Raw genomic sequence first — 12,715 nt, forward strand, 5'->3', positions numbered from 1 at the left:
GGAGTGATTTTTAAAAGGAGTACTCCTTAGTTAGGGATTTGGCCTAGTCGGCGCGTTCTGCTTTGGTTAGGAGAACTGGCGCTCACGCACCTCCCATCTCGAACGGCGCAAATAAACGTGTGAGAGCTAGTTTGGTTCCCTTGATCGCTCGTTACAGAAGAAAGTCTCGGTTCGCGTGGCTTTTTATTTCCCCGGTTCACTCGTTTTAATCAGTTCCCCGTTGACTGGTCATTGTTGACCGATGATCAGGGCCCACGTCGACTATTGACTATTTAGAAAAATTTCACAAAAAGTCTGGAAATAAAAAATGTTCACGGATTTGTAAAAATATACAAAAAAAAAGGAATTCGAAAACAAATCATCAAAATTTCCCAAGGATGTTCATGAACTTGAAAAAAAAAGTTCATCATTTTTTCTTCAAAAAACATCAATTTTAAGCAAATCGCATATTTTAAAAAATTCTCCGATTTTGAAAAAAAGTTTATCTAATTTTAGAAAGTTCAGCAATTTTGAAAACAAGTTCACAAATTTGAAAAAAGTTGCCAAATTATCGCCATCCGGCGAGGTACAAGGAGCGCCGCCAGGAGCAGATCATGGAGGATCTGTCGCAAGACGGGTGTACTATCTTCAAACTTCTCAAGGTCGACATCACGGGAGATCTTGACAAGCGCCACCATGAGCAGCAGGAAGGCAAGATCTGTGCGGTTCGCAAGCTCCTCTACGAAAACTCTACAAGGCTAGAAAGCGTCATCACCAAGCGGATCGATGTCGCGTGCGAGGAGCTCGGTCTCTACACCAACGAGATCCGTCAGGAATTCAACAAGGAAGATCGGCCAAGTACTGGTGTGCAATTTTCTGAACCATGGACACCTACTGTTGACCAATCTAGTGGATCTGCGCTGTTCTCTACTAAATTTTGTAAGGAAAAGGAACACAGAGGAAAGAGGTGCAGATATATATGTGCCATCACCTGCAAGAGGCGTTGGTGGGCATAAATTTATGAAAGTTCAGTTCCTAAGGAAAATTTTGTTTCAGATGCTCATGGCCGATTTGTTCCTGGTCCATGGATTGAATTGTCTCATTTGACGGTAGTAATCCCAGGTTGTGGCAGAACTGTTGGGAAGATTACTTCATGCGTTGGGGGTACTCCTCTGGATTCGCGGATATCTCTCGAGTCAGCATATTCTGAAGGAGCTGCAGCGATGGCTGGAGTCTGTCCAACGCAGAGTACCAAATGCGAGTTGGGAGCAGTTCTGTCATTTATTGCATAATAGGTTTGGTAGGAACCATCACCAACAGTTCATTAGGAAGCTCTTCCATATTGCTAAACATCAACAGTAGAGGACTATGTAGACCGATTTGCAGATCTATATGACCAGCTAATTGCTTATGAAACAGTCCCTTATCCACTACACTGCACAACCAGGTTCTTAGATGGATTAAAACGAGTTATTAGAGTTCAATTGGCCTTGCAGAAACCAAAGGATTTGGATGCAACTTATGAATTGGCACTCTTACATGAAGAGTTGGGCACTGGAGTAACTCCCTTCACTCTAGTTATTACTAGTAAGCGTGCACGTGCAACGCACGTATCCTAATAAACTACAATAAAAACATGAACTTTGTCTTGTGTTTTTCCAGAACATTTAGATGTGTGTCACGCCCAATGATTTCAATGCAATAATTTATTTTAGATCAGGTCATAGGTCTTGTTTGACCTGTGAAAGACTTCCATTGTTGAAATGTTGTGATCCCAAAATTCCAAAAACAAAAATGAAAAAACTCGCGCATGTAACACACGACCAATACACATGTCTTCACATAAAATTAACGATCACATAAATGTATTGTAATTGTTACTTATTACAAAAAATACTTAAAATAACAACTAAGGAACATTATCTAGTAATCATTATTTTTGATGATGATCCTCTCTAGAAGGTCCATCTTTTGATCCGATCTATGATGCTTCGTTCTACGACTGGGATATTGTTTAGAGCTTCATTCTCTTCATATTTCAAAATATAAACCAAAAATCTGTCATGTGAACCTAAAGTGAAGTAGTAATAAGACTTAGTTTTTAAATAATGATACAACACGAAATAATTAGTATCATGATACGATGCAAAATATACCTGTTCGGGAGTGTCGGACAAACTATCTCCTGTGAAGTACTCCATGTAATTTAACATCCAGAGACCACAAGATGACCTTGATGATAAAGAAATTTTGTTATGATTAATAACAAAAGTATTAATAAAAAATAGTATCATAGAATGATGATGACTGAACCACACTGTCATTCCGGACACGCTCGATAAAAAAAGAATTGAACAACGTTTGCCAATAATATAATATAAATCAAATGACCAAAAGGGCTATGATTAAGAGAAATGAATTTCTGAACGCATATTTTTTATATAAATCAAATGAACAAAGGGTTATCAATAAAAAAATGAATTTGTCAATGCATAATTATTTTGAGAGGAACCCATATAATTATTACTTCACCGAATGGGTTGTCGATCATAGATATAAAAAACAAAACAAAAGAGACACGATACATTTGGTCGGTGATCCGTTTAATATGGGTGGCGTAATTAGGCCAAGCAACCAGAGTGCAAAAGAAAAAAAAGCAACCAAAGGAACACTAATAAGGAGCAGTTAAAATAAAAGAAAGAGCAACAGGATGTAACCCGTCGCACTTGGCTTTCTCAGTCTCTCTAGTGATATGGTGTCTCACGGTCTCACTCTCACCGCACACATCACCACTTTCTCGGTCTCTCCAGTGAGAGTAGGTGCGGCTGACTCTCTCCACTCCTCACTTTCTTCCTCCTCCAGCCGCCTCCTCTGTAACTCGGCGCCTCCTCTGCAGCAGGCCGCATCCTCTGCCGCCACGACGTCGCCCGGCGCCCCCACCCACCCACACCACCACCACCACCACCACCACCACGGCCTTGCCCCGTCTCCTCCTATCCCCACCAGGGCCTCGCCCCGCCGCCCTTATCCCCAGCACGGCCTCGCCCCGCTCCCTTCTCTCACCACCGCGGCCTTGCCACGCCGCCAACCCCGCGGATCTTCCCTAGATCGACTCTGCCGCCTCCATCCTACTGCCCCAGAGGAGGTCGAGATGCGGAGCAGGCATATCGAATTGGATTGAGATCGAGTGCGTCGACGTGCCCATCGTAATCATCGCCCCCCGTGCTTGGCTCAAACAGTCGCTCTGGGAAGGAGTTCGCAGCTCGCGTACGTGCTCTACAGGATCAGCCTGATCTCTATGTCGCCGCTGTTGCCAGAATCTATCCTCAAGTAGGCTTTGACTCCATTCCTCTGTTTATCATGTAGATTCAGTTTGTACACTTAGTAGAACACACTTCCTGACCAAATGATGGACAATAACTCTTCAGGTCTCACAAAGCGGTTGCTTCATAGTTCCCACTATTTATATCACAGCCATAGGTAATGCTAATAGCAATTTCAGTGTGTGTTCTTGATCTCTTTAAGTGTGTAGAATGATATTTTTACATTGCTTCTTCCAATTGCAGAATGGTACAAATGGAGAAGTAAGAAAATAAGGCTTGGAGTTATACCCAAATAACATTTATGTAGGTGTGGAGAGAAACACTTGCTCTATGCTCATTGCCTAATAGTATAACAGAACACACTCTGATTCTCCTGTAATATTGCTAGCATAGCTGATACTACAAGTTAATGCGTGACTGCTTACTCTAAGTAGGCATATGACTGCATAAAAAAAAGATTGAAAACCGTAAAGCATTTTTTATATGCAGCCCAATGAATTGTATCGCCTTGAGCTCCATTATTTAGGCCAGATCTCATGAGAGGTGTTGTTTCAATTGCATTGGCATACAATAAGGTAAAGAATTGCATTGGGATACCAAATCTCTTGATCAAATGTGCTTCAGGAATGCTATGCAGTGATAAAATAAACATAATAGCATACCAAATGTGCCCTGTTAAGCATAAATGCTCTGAGTTATATTAAGAGGCGTACCCATCCATCTGAAGACTGCTCTTAATATATTCTTCTCTTTTCCATGTTGTAACATCTAGATCAGTCCACTTATCGGATTTTAATTCCATGTGCTTGGATGCATATTTGAATAAATCCTCCAGCCCTTCTAGCTATTGTACCAACAAATGGATAAAGTATAAGCATCACAAGCGAGAAATAAGAAAAAAAACTTCTTCGAAAAGATGGGGCAGTAGGCCTAAGTACTAACTGTATCAGTGAGGTCCTTGCGGCTCATGTATGGGCCTAGCGAGTCGAGCACTTGAACACATGTTTTCTGGCATTTATAACACATAGGTACCAGTGAACGCCGTCCATGTTTATTGGAATGTATATCTGAAGAAAATGATTATTTCAGTTGTACTCGTATGTGGACGAATCGGTCGTTCTCGCTGTAATTCATAGAAATATGTAGGAAAGTAAGACTAACCATATCATTTTCCAGATATGCTTTGGCTCTGTTTAATACCCATGCTGGTGCAGCATCCATGTCATCTGAGGGCAGATAGCTACCGATCTTCATCATCTTAGAGATGCATGCATTCTCTAAGAACACACTTCCACCTGACCTTACTTGTAGATGCTCCGTAGCAAACATGCAATTTATGTACATATTTATGACCTACAATTAAAAGTATACATAGTATATTAGATGACACATACTCCTATTCAAATAGCATCTTCCTGTCCTAATATACTTACTTCGTCGCCAACCCATTCTCCGGGAGATAGAAGAGACAGTAAATGTCTTCTTTTCAGAAATGCGTTGCCGATGCTCACTAAATTTCTTTCTTTGCTTGGTTCAGATCTGATTTTTTCTTTAACGGACCAATCATCGCCAGTGCAGGCATAATCTGTCACGATGGCTATGATAACATTTAATGATAATGAACACAAAAACAATAATGTAGCATTACAAGGACACTGAAGGTTTTGTTCTGTGCCTTGTGGAGAAACAACATAGTCTTGTGCCTTCTTAGGTTTCCCTCTGCCGCTTAAGTGCTTGTTTTGCTTCTGTACAATAAGTGTTAATTTGGTACAAGACAACATGAGCAACAATTGTTTTTACTCTGTATGGTAGTTAATATGAGCGGCAATTGATTACCATATGAACTGCTGCCTCTGTAGGATTGAAGTGGCGGTGGTAACACAGTCAGTTGGGAGGACCCAATGGCAGAGTCGATATTATTGACATTTTCCTTGTTAGAAATGGCGGCATCTGGTGTTCTTAATGAATTTGGACCATGAGGTGGAGTCTGATCACTCATTATCACATCAACAGGTATGCCTGCATCATAATTGTATGTACAATGTCAGTTGTTGACACACAAACGCCGATATTATGGTTGGATGTAGGAGAACACATGACCTTCCGCAGCTTGTGTGTGTCGTTGTTGGGTGACAGCAGACTGCGCACTAGGCCTCTCCAAAGTGTCAAAACCTGTCCAAAAGAACAGTTAATTAACATGAATTTACTTGTGATTCATGAAATGTATGGTTAAAAACAGAGAAAATGGAGTAACCAATCGACATGGCCCCATGTGGCTTAGATGGAGTGTTGATTCCATTTAGAATAGCAGCCGTAGCTTTCTTACGATCCCTTGCCTCCTGTCTTTTCTTTAATATTGCATCCCTGTTTAGTGCATACCTCTCCCTTTCCCTCTGTCTCTTCAGCTCTTTTGGATCTGGTTTTTGACCTATGAGACAATGGCATATTTTGGATTTACAAGATCAAAGTAGGTAAGAGTAGGTGATATATGTATTTACCTGAATTGTTGTTGTTTGTCAGGTCCTGAAAGGGAGTACTTATCCCACTACGCTGAGAGGATGCCATATTGTATTCTCAATGGTTCTTTTTGTGAAAACACTTATTTAACCCTTCGTCAACTCAGTTTGTTCATGATATACTATAAGTATCAATTTTCACAGTACAAATTACTGACTGCCAGATTGAAAGAGCAATTTCCTTTGTCTTTTGTCGGATCATAAGACATGCAAATTAAATTGATCTAACCTGTGGCACTGGCATGTCAAGATGCTGCTGCCCACATGGGGTGATGACACCGCAGAGAGGGCAGCGCGTCGGGTTGAGGACGTCCACCGGGTCGAGGACGTCGCGGACAGGGCGAGGGCGGCGTGGCGAGGACGGCGGGGCGAGGGGAGGTAGGGAAGCAAGGCGGGTCGAGGACGTCGCGGAGACCAGGGGCGAGGGCGGCGGGGCGGCTGGCCGAGGTGAGGTTCGTGGCGTGATGGCGGCGTTGATCGTGGAGGATCGTGGCGTGGTGGGGCTGTGTAGCATCCTGAACGGGGGAGTCTGCTGGCAGAACATTCGTTTTGAACCGTAGATCTGTTTGATGTAACGTGGACTGTTGGATGCATCTAAGTGGGTTTGATCGGACGTGGGCGGTTATCTCGTGTGCACTTTGTGGGGCATGTTTGGTCTTTTAATAGTAGTATAGATAGGAAAACAACAACTATACCAAGTGCATCAAGATAGTGTTCAATCTTGGGGAAGTAAAGCTTCCTCAGTACACTGTGGACCTAATGGTTGAAGATAACTGGAAAGCTCTTAGAAATTTTAGGCAGTCTAAGGCCTCTGTTTTACTTGTGGTGAGAAAGGTTCAAGGATCATGCGTGCAAGCTAGGAGTTCAACTTCATGGCTCAACTCCATGGTGTGGAAGAAATGATTGAATCGGTGCAATGTTCTTCACCTGTCCTTTCTGAATGTCCTCACAATCAACATGTTTCTTTCCAGGTAATGTCCATTTCTGTAGCTTCTTTAGGCAAAGATTGTTCAACCCCAAGATTACAACTGGTTTGGAAATTCAAGGGCACTCTTTTATATTCTTGGTGGAAACTAGGAGTACCATTCATTTATTGACAACAACTTTCGTGTGTCTTGCAAAATGTTCAGGATATTCAACCAACGAAGGTAACTGCAGGTGGTTCTCATTTAATGTGCACTGCTAGCATTTAGAAGTGTCAATGGACTTGTTCTGGACACTCTTGTGACACTGACTTTTGTTTATTACAGTTGGGATCTTATGATGGCATTCTAGGATTGGATTGGCCGGCCAACCACAACCCTATGAAATTTGATTGGGAGGAAAAGTGGATTGCTCTAAGTTGCAAAGGAAAAAGGTCACACTACAAGAATTGTTGCCTAAGGAATGTGCTCCCACTTGTATTTCCTTAGCAACCCTGTCTGAATGTGAACATGCATCTACCTGTTGCAAAGCCACTACAACAAATTTTAGACAAATACCAAGAAGTATTTAAACCACCTGAAGGGTTGCCACCAAAAAGACAATATGATCATGTCATTCCCTTAGTCACCAGGGCCAGGCCAATATCTATCAGGCCCTATATGGTTGCTCCACAACTTAAAGATAAACTGGAGGAACATGTAGCTGAATTGCTTAAAACTAGAATGATTAGACACAACAATAGTCTCTTTTCTCCTCCTGTTATACTGGTCAAGAAAAAGAAGGGGTTGGAGGATGGTACTAGATTATAGACATCTAAATGCCATATCTGTCAAGGGTAAGTGCCCCATTCCTATCGTTGATGAATTATTGGACGAATTACAGCTGTTGCATGGTTTTCTAAGCTGGACTTAAAGGCATGATATCACCAAATAAGATTGGCACCTAGTGAGGAATACAAAACAACCTTCCAGACACATAATGGGCACTTTGAGACTTCTGTCTTAGCATTTGGCCTTTCTGGAGCACCAGGCACCTTCCAGGGTGCCATGAATTACTCATTGTCTTCTTGTCTAAGAGTATGTGATGTGGTGCTTTTTGATGATATCCTCATATTCAGTAAAAACTTTGAGGAACATTTGTCTCATGTGGAGAAGGTTTTGAGAATTCTTCAGAAAGACTCTCGGAAATTCAAAATGTCCAAAAATGTGCATTTGCTTAGTAACAAATAGCTTATTTGAGTCACATTGTCAGTGCAGAAAGGGTTTGTATTGATCCTGGTAAGGTGGTTACTATTTAGAATTTGCCTCATCCTACTAATGTTAAAGAAGTGGGAGGATTCCTTGGTTTGAGTGGATATTACAGAAAATGCATTAAGCAATATGGTCTGATTTGTAAACCTCTGACTGAGTTGTTAAAAAAGGGAACGATTTTTGTGCGGAGTTCCATCACTTAAGAAGCATTAAACTTCATCAAACAAGTTTTGGTCTCTACCCCTGTTTTAGCTTTGCCCGGCTTTGATCTTCCTTTCACTATTGAAACAGATGCATGTGACACATGAATTGGAGTTGTCCTTATGCAACAAGGTCAACCACTTGCTTATGTTAGTAAAGCTTCGGGCCCTAGGAGTAGGGCTTTGTCAGTATATGAAAAGGAGTATATGGCTATTTTACTCGTAATGGAGCAGTGGAGAGCTTACTTACATGTTCATAAGTTTGTCATCAAAACTGACCAGAAGAGTTTGGCTCATTTTCAAGATCAAATGCTCCACACTCCTTGGAAATAGAAAGCACTCACTAAATAGTTGGGTTTTAATTATGAGATTGTCTATTAGAAGGGATCTGATAATACAACTGATGATACCTTGCCTAGAAGACCTCATGATCATTCTAAAGTGTTGTCCATCTCACATCCCACCTGGCTTGTTGAAATTGCTGACAACTATAAGTTGGATGACAAGTCCACTGAGTTGTTGCAACAGTTCACAGTGGACCCAAATTCTAAAGTAATTTTTCAGTTAAGAAATGGGCTAATCTGATATAAAAATGCTATTTGGATTGCCGATAATATTGAGTTACAAGCCAAAAAATTACAGCTTTCCATAGTAGCCCTGTTGGAGGACACTCTAGGTTTCCTGCCACTTATAAAAGAATTCAATCTCTCTTTTGGTGGGCTGGCATGAAGCAATTTATGATGGAACTGGTGCAGTCTTGTGTTGTGTGTCAGAGAGCTAAAACTGAGGGAATTCCTTATCCAACTTTGTTATCTCCCCTACCTGCTGTTGGTGTCAAAACTGGCGGATCTCGGGTAGGGGGTCCCGAACTGTGCGTCTAAGGTCGATGGTAACAGGAGACGGGGGACACGATGTTTACCCAGGTTCGGGCCCTCTTGATGGAGGTAATACCCTACTTCCTACTTAATTGATCTTGATGAATATGAGGATTACATGAGTTGATCTACCATGAAATCGTAATAGCTAAACCCTGGATGTCTAGCCTGTATGATTGTGATTGCCTCTACGGACTAAACCCTCCGGTTTATATAGATACCGGAGGGGCCTAGGGTTATACAAAGTCGGTTTACAGAGGAAGGAATCTTCATATCGAAATGCCAAGCTTGCCATCCACGCAAAGGAGAGTCCCATCCGGACACGGGAGGAAGTCTCCTGTCTTGTATCTTCCTGGCCCATCAGTCCGGCCCACGTCACATAGGCCGGACGTCTGAGGACCCCTTAATCCAGGACTCCCTCAGTAGCCCCTAAACCAGGCTTTAATGGCGATGTGTCCGGCGCGCAGATCGTCTTCGGCATTGCAAGGCGGGTTCCTCTTCCGAATACTCCAAAGTAGTCTTCGAATACAGAGAACGTGTCTGGCTCTGCAAAACAAGCTCCGCAAAGATTGTTATATTTAACAAGTCCCATCTACTGACATCTTCTGTAGTGAGACACCACGTCTCTGTCCGGTCATTATTTTGAACCCTTTTTTTAGCCTCCCGCTCCATGTTTCGAGATGTGGTTTTCATTAGCACGTCTTGTCAAAGCAGAGATCGTGTCCCCTTATTGCGGGATTCTCATCCATACGGGCGTGGGTAATCCAACCGCGCCGCCTGCACGGCCCTTGGGGAATAGGAGAGTTTTAAGGCGAATGGGGAGGCGCTTGATATTCCCTGCCTTTATAAAGAGATAAGGATTCACTCTTTCACCCACGCCTTCTTTCTCTTTGCCCACTCATTCTCGAGCTCCAGCGTCCAAGCTTCCATTCTTTCCGCCTCAAAAAAGCACTCTGACCATGTGCGGATCCGGAGCGCAGGGCAAGTGGATGGTCTCCTCCGTCATGGAGAAGGACATCACGAAGCTCCGGGAGGCGGGGTACTTGGCCCAGGAAATCACCCATCGGCTTCTGGTCAAGGGGCAGATCATCCCCACCCCGAAGCCCCACGAAAGGGTGGTGTTCATTCCCCACTTTGTCCGCGGGTTAGGGTTTCCTCTCCACCCCTTCGTCCGCGGACTCATGTTCTACTACGGGCTAGATTTCCATGATCTGGCCCCAAACTCCTTCCTCAACATCTCGGCATTCATTGTCGTGTGCGGGGCCTTCCTCCGCATCCCACCCCACTTCGGATTGTGGATAAAGACCTTCAATGTGAAGCCAAAGGTGGTGGGTGGGCAACACGCGGAGTGCGAAGGAGCTATGGTGAGCAAGATGTCCAACGGCACGTGGCCCAAAGGAACCTTTGTGGAGACTGTCAAAGGGTGGCAGCAGCAGTGGTTCTATGTCACGGAGCCCCGCGACACCACCTAGGCCGCGGCTCCCGAATTCAAATCCGGGGCCCTGATGCGGCTCACCTCCTGGCTAGAGAAGGGCCTGGACTGGGCGTCGTCGGACGAGGTGCCGTGCTGCAGACGCGCATCGGGAGCATGGTGGACAAGAAAATCAAGCTTGTTATGTGATCCAGGTGATGCTTTTTTGCCGGATCCTTCCTTGCCAAAGCCGGACTTGCCATTTGTGGGAGTTCGATCCGGCCGAGCACCAGACCCTGCAGCAGTTCTTCGGCGTTACACACGAAGGCATCTGGAAGGTGCTTTGTAAGGCCAATGAGACGTGGCCGAAGACGACCGAGGACCGTGGGTACAACCTGGCCCACCCAGCCAGCCAGGTAAGTTTTTCATATTTCAAGGTGTATCCTTTACCTGTACATTCAAGGAAGATGTCTGAGCTTTCCTATCTGTCTTTTCAGGGCTGGACAAAGAAAGCGGAGCAGATTCAGTGTCCGGCTCCGCTGCCCGAAAACCCAGCAATCCCTCTTCTGACGAAGATGCTGGTTCCGGCGCCCTACCAGGTGCCGGAGAAGAAGGCCAAGGACACCAGAAGTGGCCTCCGCCGTAAAGGCACTTCAGACGTGGCGTCCGAAGATGCCAAAACCCACTCCTCCCCCACCGAGGACGATGAGGAGGAGGATGAAAGCAACTCTCCCCCTGAGGGGGGAAGGAAGAAAAGGGAGGCCTCCACGCATCTAGAGGCAGAGGCATCCAAGAAGGGGAGAGCCTCCCTCGCGGATAACTCCGTGTTGGACACTGACAGCAGCTCAGAGTGGCGCCCCAGAGATAAGCCCCTGGCCGAATCGGAAGTACTCAAAGGCACTGGCGCACAAATATATCCAGCTCTTTTACTTCATGGTTTTAACATGTTGAATCATGCAGTGCAGTCCGGCTTGTTCCCACCTCCAGCGATCCTCATCTTCGGGGAATTCGCTAGATCCCAAGGTGATGGACAGCGGGTCGCCCCCGCCAGCCTTCTCCCCCAAGACTACGGACGAATGTGAAGTGTTGTCCCGAAGGACCCTCCCAGCTCGGGGGAAGGCACAGGAGGCCGTCCCGGTGGCGCCAGAGGATATACCTGGGCCGCCAGACACATGGGGAGCAAATCCCCCTGGAGACTGGCGATGGGGGCCATATCCTATTCGGCACCCAGCCGAATACTATTCCGGAGGCCCATACGGCTCCGGAATCAGGCAAGCAGCCTCCTTCAAAAGAAGGAGGTGCACCTATTCCGCCGGTGACTTCTATCCACCGAGAGGCACCGGATACTCTTCTGGAAGCGCTGCAAAGTGCTTCCATTGTTGAGGAACACCGTATCCTCATGGGTACGGTGGTTGAAAGGGTTCAGTCCGTTAAGAGCGGACTGACCGAAGCCTGCACCAGCCTTCTAACGGGCTTTGAGGTATGCGGCATAATTATGCAAAAAGAATGTCATAGTACAGACAGTAGCCCTGAGACTTTGTCCGGTGCTCGAAAAGAAAAGCCGGACAGAGGATCAAATAATTTTCGCAGGAGACTAACCATACATGTCAATGTGAATAAGCACGCGTCGATGCTTGCTGCGACCTCCCATTCTGCCAAAGTCTCCAAACTAAAGCAGAGTCTGGAGCGGGTCAAGGAAGAGCTCGGCCATTTGAAAAAGCAGCTAGAGGACAATCAAGGTATGCAATGGTCTATTCAGATCTAGAAAGATATGAATTGTTTGTGTTGATCATGTTAGCATGATACTTTGTAGGAGCGGCGTCCGAGGTGGAGACCCTCAAGAACGCGCTGGCTGAGGCCCAGAAGAGGGCGGCAAAGGAACAAGCCGCTCATGAAAATCACGAGGCAAGGGTCGGGGAGGTCCAACAGGAGCTCCAGGACGCTCTAAAGAAATGCGAGTCCTTGGAGCGCAAGTTTGCGGACCAAGAGTCCGAACTTGCGAAGGCCTGCCAAAGCGCACAAGACGCCCGGATTGAAGCCCTGGGCGCCCTCCAGGAAATCCAGGAGGCCAAGAAAATCACGGCGGGTAAGGCCTTTATTATGCAGAGCAAGTATGTGAAGAAAAGGTACCTCTTACTAACCCGGATTTGGAGTTCTCCAGGAGCGTTTGCGGATCTGCCGCGCAGTGTTGCTAATGCTGCGCAGTTCTTCTGAGCCAAAGAGGGGAGCTCCACGGA

General features: G+C 45.2%; 1 long non-coding RNA gene across 6 annotated transcripts; it reads left to right on the plus strand.

Moving 5' to 3' along the window:
* Positions 1 to 2,777: 2,777 nt before the first annotated feature.
* On the plus strand, positions 2,778 to 8,177 carry LOC123168347 (uncharacterized). 6 transcript variants are annotated; one of them, XR_006484291.1, is made up of 6 exons: positions 2,778 to 3,309; positions 3,408 to 3,459; positions 3,546 to 3,609; positions 5,162 to 5,315; positions 6,790 to 6,966; positions 7,069 to 8,177. It is a non-coding gene; the product is annotated as an uncharacterized lncRNA (long non-coding RNA). The 6 variants fall into 6 exon arrangements; XR_006484293.1 differs by having other exon boundaries at positions 3,546 to 3,605; positions 5,823 to 6,966; XR_006484294.1 differs by having other exon boundaries at positions 3,546 to 3,605; positions 6,069 to 6,966.
* The last annotated feature ends 4,538 nt before the right edge of the window (positions 8,178 to 12,715 follow it).

This window comes from Triticum aestivum, chromosome 7D, assembly GCF_018294505.1.
Source record: "Triticum aestivum cultivar Chinese Spring chromosome 7D, IWGSC CS RefSeq v2.1, whole genome shotgun sequence".
In the NCBI taxonomy this organism is placed as follows: Eukaryota; Viridiplantae; Streptophyta; class Magnoliopsida; order Poales; family Poaceae; genus Triticum; species Triticum aestivum.